At 42.2% G+C, this 26,323-nt stretch overlaps 1 pseudogene; it reads left to right on the plus strand.

Annotated features, from left to right (window-relative positions):
• Positions 1-2,908: 2,908 nt before the first annotated feature.
• LOC141806699 (ankyrin repeat domain-containing protein 6-like) overlaps positions 2,909-26,323 on the plus strand; it is a 46,786-nt pseudogene continuing 23,371 nt past the window's right edge.

A 26,323-nucleotide genomic window follows, 5' to 3' on the forward strand; every position in this document is an offset into this window, starting at 1 on the left:
GAGCCATGTCTCAGTAAGGAGAATGCTGTCTAGGTTGTTGTCCACAATTACATCATTTACAATAAAGATTTGTTTGAAAGCGAGCGCACGTTCAGCACAGCCATTTTAACATCTATGCTGAACGTGTGCTCAATGCATTTTTCCAGTGGAACATTAAAAACATATTTTGGTCTTAAAACAGTCCTCCTCTGTCTCGTTTGGGTATGTGAGGTTATTGTTTTAATTGTGCAAATATTGTCCTGTGCCACTGAGGTCACTGGGTGTGTGTGTGTTTGTGTGTGTTTGTGTGTGTGTGTGTGTGTGTGTGTGTGTGTGTGTGTGTGTGTGTGTGTGTGTGTGTGTATGGTGTACCTATGGGGTGGTGAAGGTGAGTGTGAGTGAGGTGAAGAGCGCCTGTGTGTAGTGAGTCAGGGGGTGGTGGTGCAGGACCGGGCAGTCAGGTCAATGTTGACTGATAAAAGCCTCGACCCCTCCTGGTTTGGGTGCAGGCCGTTAGATTTCAAAAGGGGAGGCCTGTTTAAAAAAGCGATAAAATTATCCACAAAAGGAATACTTTTCCTCAGGCAGTATCCCTTGAGCCGCAGCTGGCGGAGGCGACTGGTGGTGACGTCACCATAACGCGGTGAGGGACAGGGAAACGGGCCAGAAATGACCAGTTGCTGCCCCGTGTCCAACAAGCGGTCAACCATGGACGTGAAATCCCGCTTGAGAGTCTCGGACTGCTGGTCTCTGAGGTTGTTGATCTATCTATCTATCTATCTATCTATCTATCTATCTATCTATCTATCTATCTATCTATCTATCTATCTATCTATCTATATATAAGCTCAGGAACATGTCTGTATAAACCTTCAATGTGAGTTATTTGTCTAATTTTTATATAGAGATGTTCACATTTAATATCAAAATATTACACAAACAATTTTGACACAATCTTTTATTTTTTGTTTTTCCATTTTTTAAAACCAGGACATGAAAAACGTGTTTTTTTGGTTTTTCTGTTATTACGTTTTTCCGATTTGGTTTTGAAACTAAAAAACAAAAAAAAAGTCAGTTTTTCAGTTTTTTTGGATTTTGTTTTGAAATAGAATAATGAAAGAACGAACCATACACGGATTGTGATGTATCACTTAGTTTGCTTGCTTTCTGGTTTTCACAGTGAAGTTAATGAGAGAGAGCTGGTGTCTACAAGTAAGTCAATATTTCATGTTTTTTTTTTTTCTCTTTGAAAAACCTAAAAAGGGTTATTTAGTTATTATTTATTTTATTAATAGTGTTATATATTTCATTAATGCTGTTGTTATTTTTTTCTGATTTTTTTTTCCTGTCAAGATCCCAGAAAGGATTATTAATATTTGGTTATGTTTAGCTTTTTGGGAAATCTACAGTCTGATTTTAATAAACACTTGTACACCGCTTTAATGTACGGACCAAACTGAATGAACGCCTGTACTCCTTCTTAATCTACAGATTAAACATAATGAACAACTGAACCCCTTCTTCAATCTACAGAGTGAACTGAATGAATACCTGTATACCTCTTTTTTTTACAGAATGAACTGAATTAACACCTGATCCCCTCTTTATTTACAGTCTGAATTTAAAGAACACCAGTACCCCCCCTTAGTCTACAGACTGAACAGAATGAACACCCGTACCCCTCCTAAATATACAGTCTGAACTAAATGAATACATATACCCCTCTAAAACATACAGATTGATCAGAATGAACACTTGTACTCCTAATCATCTACAGTTGGCTTTTAATGAATACCTGTATCCCTCTTTAATCTACAGTCTGACTTGAATGAACACCTGTTCCCCCTATTTAATCTACAGCCTGACTTGAATGAACACCTGTACCCCTCTTTAATCTACAGTCTGACTTGAATGAACACCTGTACCCCTCTTTAATCTACAGTCTGACTTGAATGAACACCTGTACCCCTCTTTAATCTACAGTCTGACTTGAATGAACACCTGCACCCCTCTTTAATCTACAGTCTGACTTGAATGAACACCTGCACCCCTCTTTAATCTACAAATGAAACCGAATGAACACCTGTACCCCTGTTTAATCCAAAAAAGAAACAGAAAGAACACCTGTACCCCTCTTTAATCTACAGACCTTATTTACTGAACACCTGTACCCCTTCTTTTAATCTACAGTCTGAACATAATGGACACCTTGTTCCCTCTTTAATGTACAGACTGAAAAGAATGAACACCTGTTCCCCTACTTAAACTTCAGTCTGTACTTAATGAACACCTGTTCCCCTCTTTAATCTACATGCAGACTGAAAGAAATACCTCTACTCTCAGAAATCACATTACTAGTGCAGCTGTGTGTGTGTCTGTATGTGTGTGTGTGTGTGTGTGTGTGTGTGTGTGTGTGTGTGTGTGTGTGTGTGTGTGTGTGTGTGTGTGTGTGTGTGCGTGCGTGTGTGTGTGTGTGTGAATCATCTTCTTTATCTCTGCGAGCGCACGTTCAGCACAGCCATTTTAACATCTATGCTGAACGTGTGCTCAATGCATTTTTCCAGTGGAACATTAAAAACATATTTTGGTCTTAAAACAGTCCTCCTCTGTCTCGTTTGGGTATGTGAGGTTATTGTTTTAATTGTGCAAATATTGTCCTGTGCCACTGAGGTCACTGGGTGTGTGTGTGTTTGTGTGTGTGTGTGTGTGTGTGTGTGTGTGTGTGTGTGTGTGTGTGTGTGTGTGTGTGTGTGTGTATGTGTGTGCGTGCGTGTGTGTGTGTGTGTGAATCATCTTCTTTATCTCTGCCCCCCCCCCGCCCAGTCCCTCCTCCCCCTCATGGTGCAGTGTAGCAGCTGTCCTCCTCTCTGCTGTTCTTTCTGGCTTCACTCTCCGACCCTTGAAGCTGCTCTTGTTTCAGCATCCTCCTCCTCTCTTTCTGCACAAACAAAGATTCAGCACTTTTAAGGCTTGTTGGGATTTTATATGGACACTCCTTTTTTCCCGCCCCATTCAGGATCCAAACTCTGCAGGCTGCATGGAGAACAAGGTAACTGAGCAGATGTTGACCTTTCTTGTGTGTGAACAAACCCTGTAACAAAAAGGAGGCTCCTCTCAGGAAGTCTTTGTTTTGACTCAAGTTTTCTTTCTCTGAGTTCAAACAGCTTTTCAGTTCTGCACACTGCAGTGTGTGTGTCGTCTGAGCCTCCCTCCTCAAGTTCCTCCCGTTGAGGAGAGACCTGTACTTAAGCACTCTAAGTGGGCCATGCTTTACAGAAAACTCATATGAAGGCATCAAGAAAACCAATCAAGACTATTTTAGACTTCCTTATAGTAAACAGGTGTAAACACATAACTCTGCCTCCTGCTCATTTTCATTTGTTGTTTAAATTGTGCTGTTCACTTAAATGTCTGATGCTTTGTGTTTTACAAGCTTTAAGCCACATTTCAAACATTGTCCAGAGCTGTTTTTAGAGACTGTAACGCTGTCTGAAGCTGTTTTTAGAGACTGAAGCACTGTCTGAAGCTGTTGGGGTGCTTTTGTTTCAGAGGTAATGTGGGTGTAGAGGACGATTTCATCAGCATAGAAATTCTGATGTTCTCATTCAGGGTATCCAAAGAAATACAGAACAGAATGGGTCCTTAAACAGAGCCCTGAGAGATCCCTCTTCAGGGGTCACAGTGGTGGTCTTGTGCCCTGACATATAGAGGTAGACCTGTGACATAATTTAAAAAGTAGTTAACAAACTCTGAGGGATCTCCATCTTAAAATCATGAGTGGTAGTTAAAAAAAAAAAAGGATGTGCAGCGCCACCTATCTTTCAAGCAGTTAAATCAGATGGAGAGTGAAACCATCAGAACAACAAGGAGATAAAATGTTTTCCCTTGACATCTCTCTCACATTTATTTAGATGTGTGTGTGTGTGTGTGTGTGTGTGTGTGTCTGTGTGTCTGTGTGTGTGTGTGTGTGTGTGTGTGTGTGTGTGTGTGTGTGTGTGTGTGTGTGTGTGTGTGTGTGTGTGTGTGTGTGTCCGTCTGTCTGTTTCTGCGTGTGTGTGTCTGTCTGTTTCTGCGTGTGTGTATGTTCGTGGTGGTGGCGGTGGTGGTGGTGGTGGGGGGGGGGGGGGGGGGGGGGGGGTTCATTGTTGTCCACACATAAGACTTTCTATAATCTCCAGCTCAGATTAAAGGCTGACCCTGGCATAGAGAATAATCTGCCTGTCAGCTCAAAGTCTGTGGTGCTGACATGAAATCCTTTGTCATTAAACGCTCAGAGGCTGAATCATTTGACAGAGAAGATTCAGGTCAGAGTGTTCAGAGAGGAAACACATCACCCTGATATTTCTGATGCTTCACAAAGAGCTCCTTGCAGTTATTCATCTCACAGAAAGCGTTTCGTTCAGAACCCAGCTAACGTCACACAGTCATCATTTACAGTCTCATTATATGAGGAACTGGACCATGCTTTACCAGAGGCAAGAGGAAAACATAACTAATCATGGATTACCTTTATGGTAATCCAGGTACTGCTGCAGATTATTCTGTAAAGTATGACCCCCAAACACTGCCAGTCTCATCACTGACAGTGTTTGGGAACATGATGTTTCCTAGTACGTGTCAAAGACTCACAGTGAGGGGTGCGTTTAGTGAAAGCAGAGATCTTTTTTTTTTATTTCTTAGACAACAAAACTCTTTGAACCAGTCCATCCATCTTTAGTGACTCAGCCAAAACACAACAAAATTTTCCTCAAACTCAAAAACATTAGCACCTGAGCTCACCAGCTCCACGCTTTGACCAGCGTGCACAGACACACACACACACAGACACACACACACACACACACACACACACACACACACACACACACACACACACACACACACACACACACACACAACACACACACACATTGTAGCCTGCAGTATTTTTTAGAGCTCTGGTTCCTCTGTCCGTGTCCCGTGAGCACAGCAGAAACACAGATAACTGTGTTCTTCCTCTTGGATTAAAGGAGGCATCAGGTGTGAGCTCGGCAGGGCTGAACTCGTCTGACTCATGCTTTAACACTGTGATCAATGTCATTTTCTCTGTGTATGAGCAGTGATGTGTGAGCAGGCTCTGGTCCACGACTCCCTGTCTTCCAGCCCGCCTCGCTCTCGGGCTCCCCTGACGGCCCTGCACCATGCTGCTTGGTTGGGAAACAGTGACACGATGGCTGCTCTGATTCAGGGAGGCTGTGCTGTGGACCTGCAGAACAGGGTGAGTGGTGATTCACCTGGGTACACGTGCAGCACCCTGTTTGTGTGGCCTCTAAAGGGCACTAAGCTCAGGCTGTTTCAGGATGGAAACACGGCACTGCACGAGGTCTCCTGGCATGGCTTCTCCCACTGCGTCAAACTGCTGACCAGGGCGGGAGCTGACGTCCACATCAGGAACAAGGTAGGAGGGGGACAGGTTTTGGTTTAAGAACCGTTCTCTGAAGCCTTTTTCATAAACTCACTTCTCCAGAAGGTTCTGACACCCAGCATGGTTTTTTTTGGTATTGGTTGTAGTGTTTTCTTTCATTCTGCAGCAGTGTGATAGAGTGGCACCTGCACACACACTGGTACACACACACATTTTACTTTTCAGCAAGTTCATTGACCCGGTGGGCTCCTCCAGCATCTGTCTCCCCCCTCTAATTCAAACAGTCTTTAAGGGTGCACACTGGGAGCTCCGGGGGTTTGTTTTAACATTCACAGCATCTGCTCACTGATCCACAAAGGAGGGCCCAGTAGTGACTGTATGATCTGGACTCAGGCAGGTAACACAGCTCTTCACCTGGCATGCCAGAATGCACATGCCCAGACTGCCCGCCTTCTTCTGCTGCAAGGGTCCAAACCTGACACCAGGAACAATGTGAGTCTTCCAGCATCCCACTATGCACTGAGCTCTTCCTCCAAACTCAATCTCTCTGCTGTGTCTCTGTAATGGAGTCAATAAGAACACTTTCACATCGCACGGATCACGCTGCTTCTTTTTCCCAGAGACGCTATGTTTGGGTTTCAGATGGGAGACACATGTCTGCATGTGGCCGCTCGTTACAACAACCTGACTCTGGTGAAGATCCTGCTCAGGTCTCTGTGCTCCATGACCCAGAGAAACCAGGTATGCAGTTCTGCTCTGACACATGTACAGACTGAATCAAAGCAGGCCTTTTTCTTCCATGACAATCCTCTGTGGACAGACACATGTGCAGCATTTTACTCTTTGTGTTCAAAAGGTCAGCCTTCTTGGGGCACGGTCACACTGGCCATCCAAACTGTGCCGTGCTTCAGCACGACTGCTCCCCCGCAGCGCTGTTTCCCTGCTGAAGGAGTGAGTCCAGCAGTCACACTACTCCTGGATGAACCAGACTTTAGCGGGTATCTAACAAGCATATGGCCCACCTACGTCATCATAAAGTGTCTGTTTACATGAAGCGTGATCTGATCAGAGTCGGCACAATGAGACACAGAGAGCACTGCTACAACTTTAGAGACTTTTAGACTTACAGTAAGTTGTTTTGGCCCGACACAGCCCTCTAACACCCCTGCTCCGTTTAAAATGATTGTCTAGAGATTTGCTCGTAGTGGTCATATGTCAGGGATGATCAAGAGATGTCCGTGTTCTTGTGCTCCTGCATGAAGTAAACCATGCCGAAGCCCACCTCTCGGTGCCAAAGCAGAGGTGTGAATCGTGCTCAAGCACGGCACGGTTGCGGTCACACTGGCTATTTAAAACGTGCTTAAGGGCTGAAACATGCTTAAGCACGGCACGGTTAGCCAGTGTTACCGTGTCCTCAATGAGTTCAGTACAGACCACCTCTTTTTGAAGGACCTTAAGTGTTTGTTGGTGACCTTTCACCTTTACTGCTGAGCCACAGCCATACCAGAATATGGCTGCAGACCTCCATCGTCACAATGTGTCTCCGGTCGGGTTTCGCTCTGTCAGCACAGGATCAGATAGATTTCCTACCTCAGCAGAGCTCCACAGCATGCGCAGACACACATGCAGCAAATTTCAAAATAAAATCAGTCTTCACTTTCTGTTTCACATTTAGGTCTTCACTAAGAAACTGGTTCAAAAAGAAAGGATTGAGCCGTTCAATAAACCTGGATGAAAAATGACATCACTCATTTTTTGATTCAAAGTGTTCAGGCCGTTCCCCTTCTCCTCTGTGGAGTGGATGGTCTCAGGTTCTTCATAGTTAACTCTGGGTTCTGTCTGGGCCATTTAGAGAGCTGTAATATGAACACATGCTGTTCTCTCTCTCTCTCTCTCTCTCTCTCTCTCTCTCTCTCTCTCTCTCTCTCTGTGTGTGTGTGTGTGTGTGTGTGTGTGTGTGTGTGTGTGTGTGTGTGTGTGTGTGTGTGTGTGTGTTTTCTTGCAGTTGGGGGACACAGCTCTGCATGTAGCTGCAGCACTGAACCACAAAAAGGCAGTGGAGCTCTTACTGGAGGCAGGGGCTGATGGGAAACTCAGGAACAAGGTGAGTACCCTGAGCAAGCTGAAGGTTTGGTCCCTGCATGATCACCTGGTCATGGTATCAGGAGTCCTGTAAGCTCCAGCGTTTTAACATTTATTCAGAATTAAAACATGTCTGAGGATTCATTCCTCTGGAGGAGCTCCCCTAAAACTATGGCTGAGTCTTTGAGTTTTTTTTCACTGTGGATGGTGTGTCATGTCTGTGTGTTTTCTTTATGTTTAGAATAATTTTGTTCACTTACAGGAAGGAAAAACAGCTCTGGACAAAGCCAGAGAAAACAACCACAGAGACGTGGCACTTCTCCTGGCCCAAGCTCCTCAGGTTGGTCTTCTCGTGGTTTTATAGGCAATAGATCCTATATTTTCAGGGTGCAATCTATGAGGCTTTTAATTCTAGCCTTAGCTTTTGGACTCCATCAGCTTTTTCTTTTTTATATCGTCCCCCCACTGAAATAATGGCCCAAGTCACTTTTTGATGAAAATGAGGTTTTCGGCTTAAATCATCTCTTACTAATGCTGGCCATCTCCAGTAAAATCACATAAATCTTCAGCTAAAAGGATCATGCTGTTTATGCCCCATGAGACAATGGCCTATGTCAAGAGTGTGACTTAGGCCATTTTATTTCTAGCCTAAGTCAAAATTTTAGATTATTTAGGATGAAATGTGTGACTTGGGCAATATAACAAGCTTTCATGATGGTGGCTGCTTCAAAAAGAAACATAAGTGCAGAAGAAGCTGTTAACATGGTTCTTGAATCAGTTTCAACTAGTGAGTGATTAGGGTTCAATATCATAAAGACTAGGGTATAATGTTGTGTAGTAATTTAGTCAAAAGTTATAGTTGAACTACAAACTTAGCTACTTCTAGCTAGCTACCTATTCCTGGCTAGCCCACTTATTTCTGTAACCAAACATAAATGAGCACAAGGCAATAATACCCCTCAAAGTCTTCTACAGTTCTACAGTTTCATTTAGCAGACGCTTTTGCCCAAAGTGACGACAACTCAAGCAATAATTTAAACAGAAGGGAAAATCTAATTAGTATGACAAAGTGCTACAAGTTATTTGGCTGCAGGTGCTGCCATCAAGTGAAAGAAGATTTATTAATATTATTATTACTATTATTTTAATTTTGATTTTATTTTTAATGCAGAATAATATAGGCAACTAACCACAATTAGTTGTTGCAACAATATACTTCAAGCTTCAACAAGATTCAGTAATATGAAAATTCCCTTAGAGCTGGGTCTGAGACCTTCTGACTTAATCTAGCCCTGAAGACAAAGAGGAGGGTCAGCGTAAGTGCTGTAGTGTTCCCTGAATAGGTGAGTCTCAGACAGCTCTTAAAGTAGAAGGGGACTCTGGGGATTGTAAAGTTAGGTAATTCATTACACCATTTAGGAACAACAGAGGAGAGTCTGGCTCGAGATTTAGAGCCGCGCCGGGCTGGGAGCACCAGGGGGGTATTCCATGAAGTTGGCTAAAAAAAGCCGGGCTATCAATGGTAAGCGTGGCTTGAATAAGTGGCCAGTTTAATCTTAGCTGCAATTCGTTCCACTGACGAAGCCCAGCTGCTTTTGTTTTATATTTAATCACCTTTTAATGGTTTTGTTGACAAAACTAAGAAAGATCAACAGAAACTGTCAAAAAGAGTACATGGACGAGAAAAAAAAATACAAATGTATATATACACTAAACCCAAACATATCCCACATTTTAAAATAAAGTCTCGTAAAAAAGGAAGAACAGTATAATAATACAGTACAGAGAAAAGAAAAGAAAAAAAAAACATACTCACTGCATGTTTGATCATCACATCACATAAGAAAAAAAACATACACACACTTACCAGACACTTTATTAGGTACACCAGTCCAACTGCTCGTTCACGCAAATTTCTAACCAGCCAATCACAAGGCAACAACTCAGTGCATTAAGGCATGTAGACATTGTCAAGACGATCTGCTGCAGTTCAAACCTGAGCATCAGAATGGAGAAGAAAGGTGATCAAAGGCTACATTCAGACTGCAGCCCTTAATGCTCAATTCCGATTTATTACTTAAATCCGATTGGAGGGATTGCCACCTTTCATGGTCTGGAGGTTTGAGTGCCTCAGTGACCCTAAGAGCTATACCAACAGAAGCCAGTCTTCATAGGGACACCCAAGTTGGGCAGGTCTTTGGGTAGAGGCCTGACAAAGTGCATCAGTTTAGGTTGAGGGACATACACCTAACAGCAATCCAAGTTCATGAAATAAATATGGTTAGTCTAACATAGAGCTGGGCAATTAATCGAAAACTAACCAAAACCGACATTTAGGGTCTCTAACCGACGTAATCCTGCCCATGTCGGTTATTTCGGTTACCCCATCCCCCCCCAAAAAAGTCTTAAAAAGGAATTGAATTAATTGATCTAAAATCAAGGCCTTAATTGGCATTAAAATGTCTTAAATCTTTCAAAAGTCTTAAAAGGTGTTTACACATGGTAAGTAGGGTTTTACCTGCACCGCCACCACCAAGAAAAAAAAATTACAACAACTGCACCGGCACTGTTCGAGTCCAAAAGGCAAAGGAAATTTCCAGCGCACTGACGTAGATTTGTGTAACAAAGTGAAGAGGTGCCACTCTGCTCTATTTTCACTGGCTAACAGCAGCACAATGGCTTAGCTTGTATATTCAGAGAGGTATCACTTCGGCTGATTTTTCAATCTATATTATCACATGCATTCTAGTGCTCATTCACAGGTAATTGAATTGTTAAGTCTTTTTGATAAGCAATTTACATTTTTAAAACAAATAATAATTTTACATGTTGTTAAATTATGAATATGAACAGTGCATAGTACAAAAAACAGGAAGGCTGACACGTGGTGTGTTCGTGTTTGCATGCCTTTGCGTTGACTATGAAATGACCCTTATGCTGCACTGTATTGATGACGAATGAGAAAGTGTTACATGTAAGTTATTTATTTTTGAATGTTTATGGAACTTGCCTGTTTTTTCAAAACTGCAATGCAAACTTTTTTTTTTAAAGAGATGTCAGTTATTTTCTACTTTTCACAAGTTGAAAACTAGTAATATGAATAATATAGTTACTAATAACATAGATACTAATAATATAGGGAATTAATGGAATTATCGTCCATTTATCGTTATCGAGGTGAGGTGCTCAATATATTGTGATATTGATTTGAGGCCATATCGCCCAGCCTTAGTCTAACAACAATAACTACAATAAAACAAGTGCCAAGCATTTGAGACGACACTACTTTACAAGGTACTTGCTCACTGTACCCGCATCCTAGTGAGTGAATTTGTCAGTTAGACATGGTAAAAGGTGCTGGAGGACAATGCCCCCTCAACATTTGTGGCTGCCCCCTCATACATGCCTGGCTAGACCTGGCCCTGATCCGATTTTTGTGTTTAGCTGTTCAGATAACACCTGTAAATGTGACCTGACTGCAGACTGTGATCTGAACAGCTCACGCTTCAGAAGTGACATGCATGCTCAGTTTAACATTAATGACATCATGCACAGCACGGTGTGATGAGTAGCAACAAACACAGAGCAACACTGTGCTTCACAATGCTGGAAAGTTTGTTTCCATTAAGTTTGTTTCTTTTAATTAGAGCTCACCTTGAGTGAGCTCTAATTAAAGAAACTATGGCTATGTTTTATTTCTTATAAACCTTATAAACCGCTCTCTCCCACACCAGGGTGTCTCCGGCCGACCCTGCTACATCTCAGAGCCGTAGTGCGCTGAACAGGTGAAAAAAGCGGCAAAAACTTAGTTTTGTCATCTGTTCTGATGTTTCGTAGTTTGTCTGAGGGCAGATCAGACAGGAGCAGACGGATCTCTGACTGACGCTAACTCGTCGGAAAGTACAGCAGTGCGATGATGCGAGGATGAGATAGAATAGAATAGAATAGAATAGAAAATACTTTATTTATGATGAGACTTTAGATGGACTGCAGTGGATCATTGGTGTCTCTGCATCCTGTAAACTGGTATTTTAGCCTGATTAATCCATTCAAAATGTCGGCGCAGTGATAATAAACTAAGTTTGTTAGATATCATAATACAAACGTACGATTCATTCACCTTTATCCTTTATTGTGTGTGTAATGGAGACGCCAGTCGATGTCCTAGCGCTCTCTCACTTTTTCTCATCACTCATTCTTTTATATATTGTTTAATCAAGCTTGTAGCTGGATGAATAACTAAAACTCTTTATTAAAAATAAAAGAATAAACTTGTTAATAATCATGTCTCTAATAATGTTCTTTCCATTAAGTGACTTTGAAAACATTTGCCCTGAGGTAAACTGCTGCTGTAGAATGACGTCAAAGTCGCATTAAATGCAACCTGGCTGTTAAGACAGCAGTCACATTCAAGAAAATTGGGTATGTATCTGATTTAGTACCACATTTGAAAGTGGCCTGACTCTGATTTGAAAAGGTCAGATTTAATGCGACTAGTGCTGTTCACACTGTCAGAAACAAATCAGATACAGGTCACATTTGAGCCAAAAAATCCGATTCAGGTCACTTTTGACTGCAGTGTGAACGTAGCCTAAGTGACTTAGAACGTGGCATGGTTGTTGGTACCAGAGGGGCTGGTGGTAGTATTTCAGATTTATTTCAGATCCATTTTCTGCTTATCTACTGGGATTTTCATGCACAACCATCTTTAGGGTTTACAAAGAATGGTCCCAAAAAGAGAAAATATCCAGAAAGTGGCAGTTCTGCGCTTTGTTGATGCCAGAGGTCAGAGGAGAATGGCCAGACTGGTTCAGGCTGATAGAAAGGCAACAGTAACTCCAATAACCACTTCAACCACTTCAGAGAGAATCTCTGAACACACAACACGTCCAACCTTGAGGCAGATGGGCTACAGCAGCAGAAGACCACACCAGGTGCCACTCCAGTCAGCTAAGAACAGGAAACTGAGGCTACAATTCACACAGACTCACACAAAATTGGACCACAGAAGATTGGAAAAACATTACCTGGTCTGATGAATCCAGATTTCTGCTGCCACATTCAGATGGTAGAGTCAGAATTTGGCGTCAACATGAAAGTATGGATCCATCCTGCCTTGTATCAACTGTTCAGGCTGCTGGTGGTGGTAATGGTGTGGGGGATATTTTCTTGGCTCACTTTGGAGCCCTCAGTACCAACTGAGCATGGTTTAAAGTCCACAGCCTACCTGAGTATTGTTGCTGACCATGTCCATCCCTTTATGAGCACAGTGTACCCATCTTCTGATGGCTACTTCCAGCAGGATAACGCTCCATGTCATAAAGCTGGAATCATCTCAGACTGGTTTCTTCAACATGACAATGAGTTTACTGTACTCAAATGTCCTCCACAGTCCCCAATTTAATCTAATAGAGCACCTTTGAGATGGATGAAACGGGAAATTCTCATCATTGATGTTCAGCCGCCAAATCTGCAGCAACTGCGTGATGCTATTATGTCAATATGGACCAATTCTCCGAGAAATGTTTCCAGTATCTTGTTGAATCTATTGTGCTGAGGATTAAGGCAGTTCTGAAGGGGGTCCAACCGGGGAGGGGGTTAGGAACTAGCAAGGTGTACCTATATATACACTGCTAAAAAAATAAAAGGAACACTTAAGCGAGCTCATCCAGGGTGGCAGATCAATGTGAGCTGTGGCAAGGTGGTTTGCTGTGCGACCAGCATAGTGTCCAGAGCATAGAGGCGCTACCAGGAGACAGTCCAGTACATCGGGAGAAGAACTTGACCCCCAATATTCCATAAAATGCTCTTCAGCGCCACCTAGGTTGACTAAAGTCACCCAAACAGCCACTAGGACTGTCGTGTCAGGGAACAAACCAACATCAAAATGTTCAACTTATTGAGACGCAAAAATCATACACTGGTACCCCTGACCTGTTTTTCAACAGAAAGCCGGCTATTTGCCTTTCAAAATAAAATTTTGCCACATTTCTACCCTTTCTTCAAAAATTATCGTGTCCGAAACCATAAGTGGGATCGGCTTGAAACTCGCTTACATGACAGCCTGGATCTAGCTTCACAAAAGTTCTTATGGATTTTGTTGTTTCTCAGACTGTTTTCCAATGGTGTGCCCTCAAAGTCGGTGAACTCATTAGAAGCCCTCTCTCCTCCATTGAGAATCAATGGGACTGGAAGATCAAGCTGTGGGATTTTGGCTATTACACCAAAAAGTAAAAGTCATAAAGCTTTAAAAATGACATGGATGGATTCCTGACAAAATTTCCTACAAAGATATTATGGCAAGTGGGCGGCGATGGAGGGTAGTAGCTGTTAGGAGAGGATTTCTAAGGCTATGTCCAGCAACGCCACCTGGGGACTTATCCCCCCAGGAAATACACTCTGAGACTTTTACCCTTAAAATGAAAGGTCACACAGGTAAGTACTGATAAGAGGCAGAGACAATGTGGTTTAAAATAATACGGACAGTTTATTGAGATAACTGAAAAAGGTTGAATAACTCAATCTTGCCTGAGGGGGGAGGAAGAGACAAAATTTAATCAAAGGACAAATCAAATAGGGATAAAACAAGTATTTTATTAAAACAATAATTAAAATCGATATACAAGAATTAAAATAGCTAAAAACTGTTTCAAAACCCCAACAGAAACTAAACAAATTTAACTAAATAACCCCCAAAAAATCTATACAACCAAAACCAACTTAAAATAAGTTGAGGCCACCAGAAGGGAGGCAATCTACACAGAGGAAAGTGCGGGGGGTGCTACCATAAACTCAACTTGTGGAACACAGCACACACACACACACACACACACACACACACACACACACACACACACACACACACACACACACACACACACACACACAACAATCCTCACTGCAATGTAGCTAGATGTGACCCAGTGTCAAACACATGCAACAATTGGAGGGCCATGAGCTCAACCTTTGAAACAAAACAGAATAGTTAAACAGAAGAGAACAAAGCAAACCCAGTTGGTAAATAAGTGAAAGGAAAAACTAAGGTTATATAAGTAAATTATCTAGCTGAAACAACAAAAGAAACACTATTAAACTAAGAAATTAAGGGCCAAAAATGTAAACTGATGAGGGGGTGAAGGGACAAAACAACTCAAATGAAAAAGGGGAAAATCAACCAAAGCTAAAGACTAAATAAGGGCAACACAAAAAGAGGCAAAAACAACCAACTCTAAATGGGGCTAAACTGATGGGGGCAAAAACTAACAGGGGGACAACAGCAGCAGATCTGCAAGAGAAAAACAGACATTAAAATCTGTTACAAAGGTCATCTAACCATTAAAATGTCAGCCACCCTACTCACCACCTTGAAGCCAGAAACAGGAGCAACAAAACCATGGATCCTAGCAGGGGAACAGCACCAAACAGCAGAGCCAGCAGCAGCATGAGGCCTACCAAAGGCCCAGCTCAGGGACAGCAGGGAATACTGCCTGCTACACTATCATATTTTTTACAGGGATTTGGTCAACATTGTGGCCTCTATCAGGAGTTGTTTGCAAAACTTTTTTGCAAGTCTCTCTCGCTGCTGCAGCAGTTCTTTGATGTCACACACTCATTAGAAGCTGAGTGCAGCTGTTCATGTCACTCACTGAAGGAGGGAAATGCTATGTCTTTCACACACACACAGATTAAAAAGGGATCAAACCTTTAACAGTGGAGGTAAAACCTGCATGACAGACCGGCAGGAGGGACTGGCGAGACCATGAAAACCTGTCCAACGCTGCTTCTTGCTTTTTTTAGACACACTAGGTGAAAACTGTGCCATCATTTGGCACTTCTTTCTCAAACTTTTGTAAATCTCTCTAGCTCTGCAACAGTTGTGTGATCATGTCACACTATAATTTAGAATTCAGTGCAGCTGCTCATGTGACTAACTAAAGCAGGCAAAATGCTATGTTTTTAATGCACACACATTATTAATGAATTGTATTTAATACATGTATGATTAAACCAAACAAGCAAATCTTACTCAACGCTGACGTTTGATTTGATCATTCAGCCCTGGCACCGAAAATGTTAGCACAGTTTGCAGTACTGAATCATTTGTTTAATTGGAAATGTCAGATGGTGATAGCACTGAAAGACATGTGGGATCACTTCAAATTATTAAAAGTATAATATAGCTCCTGTCATTGTAACGGCTTCTGTTTTTATGATAGTAAAGAAGAAAAAAAAACGAGACAGCTGGTGCGCCTCCAAACTGAGAATGATTCTCATTTCACACACACAAGAGCCAGGGAAGCAGGTATCTGCCCTATCCCAATGAAATCCATGTGTGTCCCTGTTATCTCTGTGTCAATCGTCAATTTTGGAAACATACAGCTCTTATCAGCCCTGCACAGTGATCCCAGTGACTCGCATTCTGTGCCTCAGCGTAACAGCCTTACACGGGAGCGTCTTTCAGTTGCCATGGCGATGAGGCTTTCTGGTGAAGTGAAGAGGTCCTCCTATTCCTGCCGGTCATGTTTATACCCTCCCCCTTCAAATAAAGAGCCCTCCACAGCCAGGAGTGTGACATCATTCGGAGTGACACTCGGTAGTGAAGGGGTAGTGTGTAGGGTGTGGTTTGGGATTGAGCCTGCGTCTCCGTCTGCTGCAGCATTTCCTTGATGTCACACACTTATTAGGACCTGAGTGCAGCTGGTCATGTGACTCACTGAAGCAGGGAAATGTTATGTTTTTCACACACAGAGAGCTTTAAGATGGATGAAACCTTGCCAGTGGAGGTAAAACTATCGTCACAGATCGGCAGGAGGGACCGGCAAGAGCATAAAGACTCATCCAACACTGCTAAATTCTTATTTTAGACACACATGCTCAATATTGTGCCATCTATCAGCACTTCTTTCCAAAACTTTTCTAGTTTCTTCTAAGTTGTTTAAACACACTCAGTTACTTTCTTACATAGATACAGTTACTCACTCACATAGATACAATTATTCAATCACGTTCAGTTAATCACTGCTAGATAGATACCTTAAGTTACTCAATAACTCACACGGTTACTCCCGTAACTACTCACGCTTACAGTCAACTACCACATTTAAGCAGTCACACTCACTGGTACTCACACACAGAAAAAGGCATCACTTCATTTACAAACTATTTCACACCATTTTGACATGAAGAACATAGTGCATGTCTTAACTATGACCAGAAGTTCTGTCTGAATGCCAAACTATCCCTGGTCTAGGGAGAAAACAGTGAGGAGCTTAGTTTTGACAAGAAATACTGTCTTTGTGCAACAATACCTTATGCAGGATCAGAAAAGCATAATCCTTAGGTTTTGGTGAGAAGTAGCAAAACATTTCACAGAGTCATCCATGTTGAGGGCACAAGCCCTCCTTGACTTAACACCGAGGGCTCTAATTTCATGGCGCAGCGCAGGGGGCGCAAGCCTGGTGCACCCTGTGCAGTGTTAATTTCGTGCGGTGCACTGCCAATATGACAATTTGGTAGACCTAAGCGCAGAGATGGGTGTGACGGCGCGCCAGGGGGAGTTGACGGTGCACCAGGGGGAGGTGTTGGCAGATTCATGTTGGAGCAGTGACAATTTTGTGCCAAAAACAGTGCAGAAAGTGCACTGAAAGCTTGCTAGCTCCCTCCGCAGCTGTAATTTGGTGACAGGCGCACATGTGCACAGACGTCAACAAAGCCTCAGAGGCAGGTTTCCAGAGTGTCAGGCACATTTTAATGCAATTAACAATCACAGCAATCACTATTTAATGTAACTGTCTGAAACAGCATATACATATGTATCTATATTAATTGTCCCGTCACATCAGATGCCGGATTAAAGCCGTTTAATTGAAATCAGCTGGACCAGTGATGCAAACTAACGACTTCACATCTCTCAGCCAACTACAGCCACATCATCTCAGAGGGAGTATATTCGGCTTCTCTTATTTCATGAAATTCAAAAGAAAAAAAGACTGCTTGCTGAATAATGGTAAGACACTCAGTTTTCTATTAAGGATTTATCTATGATTGCCAATATATCTCTGGATTAATCTTTATTCTGAACGTGATCTAAATAGATGGAGTACATTTCAGAAGACAAAGAGAAGGAGTGCTGCCCTGGACTCAGCGGAGTTAGTTTGAGGTGCTCTTTGGAAAGGGATTGAAAAGGTTCTTGAAACAAAAAGACTCCAGGGCACTCTCTTGATACTATTAAAATGCCTTTATTGTGTCGGCATGGTCATGTGGACCTTAAAAACTAACTTTGATGTGTTTCGGCATCAACCCTTCATCAGGAAGTCATACAAACAGATGTTAGGCTGTAATAGGCCCCCTTTAAAGGGCTGCTCAACCACTCAGAGACTGCCACATGGACTAAAAGGCAAGGTCTGCAGGTAGTGTCAACCAGCAGACCCACCAGAAGATGATGCTATTCAGGCCAATAGGCTAAAAGTTTCCATCCCCAGAAAACCTGCATGGTATCAAGCAAAGCAGATAAAATTAGTTAAAAACACATCAGAATTTTGGTAAACAATATTTTCACAAAGTAGGTCTGTACATTAGAGACTATAACTCTGAGTTAAGACAACTAAGTCCTCTACAAGAACACTGTATAATCTTATTCTTTGGTAAGTCCAGGATATTTTGTGGCTTGTAGTTTGTCAATCCAGAATGCCTCCTTTTGGTTCAGTTTTCTTTGTCTGTCACCTCTTCTGATGGTCAGTGGGATGTGGTCGATGCCTGTGGTTTGTAATGAAGTTGGGTTGCTTTTGTGGAATTCCAGGTAATATTTGGCCATGGGGTAGTTAATGTTTCCAGTTCGTATTGCATATTTGTGTTCTGCAAGTCTGTCCTGTAACCGTCTTTTTGTTCGACCAATGCAAAAAACTTTGCAAATGGAGCATTCCAGCATGTATATGACAAAGGTGGTCTTGCAGTTAACAAAGTGATTGATTTTGTACTCCTTTTGTGATATGAAGTCCAGAAATGTCTTTGTCTGTTTCACATTTGCACAGTGGTTACAGTTATTGCATTTGAAAGATCCTTTTGGTTTGTGTCCCAGCCATGTAGTTGGGTTGTTGGGTTTGAGGTGTCTGTGTACCAGTTTATCTTGTAGGGTTGGGCATCTTCTGAAACTGACAAGTGGAGGCTGTGGAAAAATGTTGTTGAGTTGTGCATCACTTTGAATTATGCCCCAGTTTTTATTTATTATCTTTTTGATGTTTTCTGCTTCAGTGCTGTATTTGGTGACAAAAACTGGTCTGTCTTTTGTTTTTTTAAGGGGGTTTCTCTCCAACAGGGTGTGTCTGTCCAGGTTTTTTGACCTGTTGTATGCCTTTTGTAGTGTGGCATGTTTGTATCCCCTGTCCTTGAAGCGGCACATCATCTCCTCAGATTTGGTTTCATAATCCTCCTCCTGGTCACACTCTAGTGACAGCTTGATGTTTGGGTTAGTATTGTTCAAGAAGGCATGGAATTCCAATAAATCTGCTTCTGTACCAGACCAAACAAACACACATCATCAATGTAACGACCCCACCAGATTATGTGGTCCAAAAATCTGTTCATTTCACAATTAAAAAATAAAATCATCTTCCCATTTACCAAGGTACAGTCCTGCATAGGAAGGACTATAGCAGGCCCCCATGGCACACCCTTTTATCTGTTTAAAAACCTTGTCTTGGAAGATAAATACGTTGTTATTTAAGGTCCATTCTGTTAATGCAAGTAAGAATTCACTGGGTGGTGTTTCAGATTCTGACCGGGTGTTTAAATAATGTTTTAGTGCTGCCAGGCCTTGTGAATATTCTATTGTGGTGTAGAGTGATTCTACATCCAAGGTAGCCAAAAAGGTGTCAGTACCTTTACTGTGCAGTTGTCTAATTTTGCTCAGCACATCTGTTGTGTCCTGGATGTAGGCAGGAAGTGATGGCAAAAAAGGTTTTATGAAATAGTCAACATACTTGGAGACTGGCTCAGTGAGGCTATCATTACCTGATATTACAGGTCTACCTGGGGGATTGATATGAGATTTGTGAATTTTAGACAGCATATAAAACAGGGCCATTCTTGGATTTTCATTGTATAGAAATTTCATTTCTGAATCAGAAATCCAGCCATTTTCCCTAGCTTCAAGCAGAATAGTATGTAGTTCAGCCTTCAGATTTTCTGTAGGATTATGGGTCAAAGGTTGATAAAATTCATTATTTTCCAGTTGTCTATGGGCCTCTTTGACATATGAATCCCATCTCCAAACAACTATAGCACCCCCCTTGTCAGCACTTTTAATGACAATTTCATCATCATTAGACAATGATTTCAAAGCACATTTTTTTTTGTTTGAAAGGTTGCTAAATTTATGAGGCTTTTTGTTTTTAAATAAGTTCTCAAAGTCAAAATTTACTTTTCTAGCAAAGGTGCTTAATGTGGCACTTTGAACCAATGGACAAAAGGTTTAAAGTGTGGTCTTTGGTTAGAAGAGGCCATCTGACCTGAGTCTGCAGTGCTGTAGGTTGAAGCTGGTACCAGGCCTTGAGATGAAGGGTCCTGTAGAACCGGAACAGGTCAATTTTAGTGTCAAATTCTTTTGCAGAGTAGGTTGGAGAAAAAGAGAGTCCTTTGGAAAGAAGCTGGATGCTGTCCTCAGACAAAGGTTTATCCGATATGTTGATCACAGGCCAAACTTGGTTTTGCTCCTTGTGTATCTTGCTTCTTGGTTTCTTTCTCCCCTTTCGTGTTCTCCTCTTTCTCTGCTTCTGTCCCGTCCATGTCTCCGTCCCCTTTTTGCTGTGTTTCTGTTGGTTGGGTTTTGTTGGGACCCTAAAAAACTTTTCTGTGAGATCTGTGTAGTTGTTGTGTTTCTGCTGTTGTCCTCATCCTTGCTGCTTGTGAAGTTGAAGGAAACTGTTCTGAGTCGGGTTCTTGGTGTAGGTCCTTTATTAGTGTTACAACTAGAAGAGAATTTAAATGACGACCTTTTGAAATATGTTTCAAAAAAGAAAAGATCAGGAAATTCCAGAGAGACACTGCAGACTTCAATGACGGCAGGGTCTACAACTGGAGCAAGAAAACACCAAGATACACTAATAAAGGAGATCATCTGGAGATCGTACATGTGAGGAGGAGGAGGTGAGGACGACGACATCAGTTTCCTCCTGGGAGAAGTTAGGCCGCCTGGAGCTGCTGTTGCTTTTGTTATCGTCTATGATAAAATGAAATTGTCACTGCGCCTCGGCTGCAGGGCATTTAAAGGCGAAGAGAGGTGCTCATTTGATTGGTGAAGACAGCGCTCGGCTGTGTTAAACCCACTTACGGCTTTTCTCCTCCCTCTCTGCCATTTGCACGGAGGGAGGCATGGATGCGCTCCTCTGCGCCTCTCTGCGCCTTGAGTGCGCCTCTCTTGGCACTGCAAGAAACTTGCAAAGTGCACCAGTCACACCCTGTCCGCGCGGCGAAGGCCAGCGCAGGGCAGTTGCACCTGCACTTGTGCCTGGTCTACAAAATTAGAGCCCTGAGAGTTCCAAGGTGACTTAGCCTGTCGTCAGCCATTATTGTTCTGAGGTGAGTCTTAATCAGTTTTAAAGCAGAGAAGCATCTCTTACAAGAACAGCAATCTTGCAAAGTCTGAATATCTCATGGAAAACCTCTTTGTAAGGTTCAAGAAATACAATAAACTCAAGCAAAGTAGATGGTCTGTCTAATCAGCTTTTTACTCTCCTATCAAGAAGTCGCTTGGTTTGGTGAACTTCATGTTTAAGATCACCTAAATCTAACTCAAAAGTCTGTGCAAAGGCAAACAGAGGCTACTCATTTAAGAAAGTTGCACTCTTTGGGTTCAGAGACTGCACACCTAGCATGATCTCACAACTTTTATATGAAAGGCGCCTCTTTTTCCGTTGCTAGGCGCTGCCCAAGTAGCTGCCTGTTGCAGCAGCTCTCTCGTCTTTGTCCGTTTCTTGTAATTTTTTTCGTCTCGTTTTCGTAATTTTTGTCTTTGGAGTGGATCATCACTTTGTATGGTTCATTGTTGGTCACGGACACCAAACTTTATGTGGCTTTGGCGATATTTTTTACTACTTTTCTCCTGTGTTTGTCTGGAGATCCTACATGTAACCATGGCTGCATTGTTTACATGCGAAATTAGCTGTTAGCAGTCTGTAGCATGTCAATGCTAACTAGTGTAGAGCTTGATGATTTCCCTCGAGCTGAGGAGGAGGAGGTGAGGACGACGTGCTGGTTCTTGGATGTGAGCTGGGAGGTGACGACGTGGACCTGTCCTTCATCCATTGTTGTTGAAAACGTGGGATCTAGCCCCAGGGGATGGACGAGCTAGCTGTGCTAGCCCAGCGGCATCGTGCTGTTCACGGATGTGGCTGACGGAGCTGACATCGGACGCTGGCCCCACATTGGAGGAGCTTCATCTGCTGTGAGCAGACAGGATCCAGGAGACAAAGACTGAACTGACTGCTGGGGAGGCTCAGTCCTGAACCTTGTGGAGGTGGAGACTGACTGGGCTGGAGAGTGGTGGACGAGTGGTGGACGGGATGTCGTCATCTAATTTCTTCTCACTTATGGACCTTTTTGCACTTTCTATACTCTTTCTTACTTTTGTTTTCTTAAATGCTGCGGTGACTCCTGAATTTCCCCTCTGGGATAAATAAAGAATTTTCTATTCTATTTTATTCTGTTCTTCAGCTCAGCTGTGAGACAGTCAATCACCTGATAAAAGAGTGATATGGGGGAGCCCTCATCATCACAGTTTCTTTATCCTACCTTTCTTTTAGAGTGTGCTTGTACACTGATTTTGCACTGCTCAGCAAGCTCCTCAACCTTTTTCCACAGTTCACCAAAGTGATTCTCACTTCTGTAGTCCTGGAGAGTTTCTGTAAGGGCACCAACTAGATCCACGGCCCTTGCTAGATCAAGAGTGCTGGACTGAAGCATGCCAGAAAGACATTTGGCATCACCAAGTACTTTACAAAAGGTAGTCAAAAGCCCTATGAACTGTAAATCTATCTAAGAAAGGAGACCCCTTGCCTCCACTGATCTTTCCCCATGTCTTTCAAGTGCAAGATCCTGCAACAGTCTCAGAACTGCTTGAAGTCTGTCTCTCAGATTGCGTCATGCTGTGTATCTGCATGCCCACCTTGTGTCTGAAAGTGCCTGTAGCTGCCTGGGCTGCTGCTGCGGATACAGCTCTTCCTGAACTGCAAGCCACTTCAGATGCACATAAGAGCCAGATACAAAGTTATACAGCTGCTGCACAAGTGCAAAAAAGTCAACTACTTCAGGCACCGCTTTTTTAGCATCAACAAGAACTAAATTCGAACACTGTGTGTTACAGTGAACGTAAAATGCAAATCTGGCATCGCTTAGAATTTTTGCAGATACACCAGGAGGTTTTCCCGCTCATGACTGATGCACCGTTGTACCCTTGTCCCACAAGGTTGTTTCTGTAGTCCAAACCAAGTCTCTCTAAACAATTTTCAATCATTTTGCTAAGACCTACTGCATCAAGGCTTTCAGCAGCCTGGAAGCAAAGGAAGCTATATCATAAAATCAAAGACATTTGTTCCTTTTTTCTGCAGGTCTTTTGTTTCATCTGCAATCACATTGAACACTTCATTTTCTTTCACTTCTTTTATAATTTCACTTTGCACCATCTTGGCTAAGCCCTAAAGGATTTCGTTTTGGATTTGGTGGCTTGTGTACTTTGCATTGCCACATGCCACTATTTCATCTAATATGGCCAAAAAGTTCCCCTTATTCTCAGAGTCCTCAGACTCTTGAAGACCCCTCTGAGCTATATTTTGGGTTGCAGTCAAAAGAAGAACATTTGCTATTGTTTTCACATAATGTCGATTTTCTTCCACTTTTTTTGGTGATTCACATTTAAAGAATTTAGCATTGTTGTGTTAATCTCAGTACCTTTTTTTATACTGACTCCACCCATACATCGCATTGATGTGCAACTCTGCCTTGGAATGGAGCTTAAACCCAGACTCCTTGGACAATGTTTTTTTTCCAGTTGGAGAAGCCTGATTGTGATGCAAAGGCAGAGTCTGGTGTATTGGGCAGGGAAAAATGTCTACATGCAAAACAGTACGAATAGCCTTGAAGGACTGAGTATTCCAGCCAAGGATTGTCTCTGTACCAGGAACTGTTAAATGACCTCTTCCTTGTTCCATGCTAAATTCTTGGGAATTTTGTCAGACATGGCTGAACAGGACCTTTGGATCTTGAAATATCTGGAATACAAATAAAATGGTAAGGGAAACACAGTTAAGGGATCCAGATGGTTATTGGACAATAACTCCAGCTAACTAGCAGGTTTCAGGTAAGTAGACCTACCACTGGGTCCTCTTGGAAGGGAAAGAACAGTGCTGGATAAAGCTAGCTGTGGGCTTGGCTCACCATCATCCTCATCAGAGGCAGGGGCCTCTGTGTCCTCCCTCGATGGATCTACATTGTACAAAAAATATAAGTACAAAAAAAATAAAAATGCAGCTACTATTACAAACACAACTCACATTATCAGCAACATACAATTCAAATATCTAAGACTAACCCTAAAATCATGAACTGAGCATGTGACTGCTCCTGCAGGTGCTCCAACCTGGGGATGGTGGGCTGGGTTGTGCCCAACATTCCCTCTCCTGATTAGTCCAAGGATGGGAACTGCCTCCTGTTTCCTCTGTGTCCTTCCTCGATGGATCTAAATTATACACAAAGTATTAGTATAATCAAATGAAAATGCAGCCAGCATTAAAAACACAACTCTCATTATCAGTAGCCTACAATTCAAAATATCTAAAACTAAACCTAAAATCATAAATTGAGCATGTGACTGCTCCTGTAGGTGCTATAACCTGGGGATGGTGGGCTGGGCTTCATTCGAGTCAACGGAGAATGTATATAACAGCTGTTTAATCATTTTAACATTTGTAAAATACGTACATCTGTGCAACAACTTGAATTAGATATAAACGTTGGCACTGTTAAGCAGCTGTTGTAAGCTGACACTGGTCATTTGTAGACGCCATGAGATATAAAACGCTAACGTTGGCTTGATACCCGTAGCTACGGTAGCTGAGAGGTGCTGCAATGCTGCAAATAGACTGCAGAAAAACGCGCTGCAAGAAGAAAACGCTGCAAATAGATAAACACGCTGCAAAAAGAAAACGCTGCAAATTCACTCACAAAACGGAAGTGCTCCAGCCTCTAGGGGGCAGCAGCAAGTTTTCACCGAGAGACTGACAGCGTTGAGAAAAACAAAGGTAAAGGTGGAAAATTTGAGCAACGTAAGCAAAGAGAGAAACTCCACAAAGGTACGTATTTTTATTCTTAATTCTTTTGCATTTGGCCCTTATCTTTAACAATATCATAAAAGAGCAGCTGATTTTATACTGACGTAGGCGTAGTAGAAACTTTGTTAACATCAGTGTATCCGGAGTGCTGGCGTTAGCTAACCTGAGTTTTTTGATAGCACTTAACACTACTTCCACATACTTAGAGCTGCCAACTTTTGAATTTTGCAAAGCGTGAGATTCCACGAGCCGCCCAGCAGAAATCAGGAGTGTTGGCAGGTATGTAACAGGTGACAGAAGTCTGACATTTCGGCGAGAGGAATCGATAGTGTGGCGTGAGAGCATGAGAAACTGAACAAATGCGTAACAGCTGGCAGCCCTGATCATACTGTACAATTGCACCGTAATCAGAACTAGTCGAGCATCAAGGGGCTTTTGAACAACAAAAGTGTGAAGAGCTGACAAGGAAAGAGTAGTAATGTTAACACTGTAAAACAAAAGAAGAGGTGAACATCTAATGTTGGCTTTATAATGCTACAAATTAAGACCACTAATAATATTTTATGTTTATTGCACTTTTCAATAAATGTAACAAAGTGCTTCACAATAAGCAGTTAAAACAAATAAAATGGACTTCTCACAATGAAAACAAACAAGGGAAACAGTCAAGCAAGTAGATAAAATCAAGGTAAAATAAGTCAAAAATGAGATAAATCAAAATGTAAAGCTATTCTTTAAAAATAGGTCTTCAGTAATGAAATCTTTTCTCATCTGACAGGCTGCTCCAAAGTCTGGGGGGCTCTCACAGGCCCTAGTCTACAATCTAGACCCCGGAACAGCCAGTCGGGTACTGCCAGAGGGTCTCATACTGCAAGCAGGGTTAAAAGCTCAGAAATGTTGTGGGGCATAAGTCTGTGTGGGGCTTTGAAAGAGATTTTAATGATATTAAAATTAATCCTAAAATCAACAGGCAGCTAGTGTAGGTTGGCTAAAATTGGGGTATTAGAAACTAAATGCACACAGACGCAATGCCATACTCCTAATAATCATGATGTAATCTTTCTAATTACATTATTATTTTTTTTCATGTGATGTCTGATTTAAAATATCCATGTTTTTATCTCAAAGCTGTCATGTTTTGCCCTATCTGTGGCCAACATCTGACCATTGTCCAGTGGCGGACTGGGACTGAAAAACAGCCCTGGACTTCAACTCGGCCCAGCCCATAACAACGGGACGCATGACTGTGAAAGATTGTCATAATGTTTTCACCTTATACCAGCCTAGACCAATATTCTCTTTGCATCTGAAGTGTAATAGAAATTGTTTATTGACATACATGATGCAGAAATTAGAAAGGAGTTTCAAGAACAACCACAAAACACATTTGCTGCCCATACACTACAAAATAATTGCATACAAATTGTCTGAAGACCAAGTAATGTAAATAAGATCTAATGTTCATATTTTACTTCAAGGTTTGGTGGTACTAACTGTGGGTTCTCTGTTTCACGGGAGGAACTGTGCCAGTTTATGG

Source organism: Halichoeres trimaculatus, unplaced genomic scaffold, assembly GCF_033239565.1.
Source record: "Halichoeres trimaculatus isolate MK-OKI-2021-1 unplaced genomic scaffold, fHalTri1.1 fHalTri1_scaffold_17, whole genome shotgun sequence".
In the NCBI taxonomy this organism is placed as follows: Eukaryota; Metazoa; Chordata; class Actinopteri; order Labriformes; family Labridae; genus Halichoeres; species Halichoeres trimaculatus.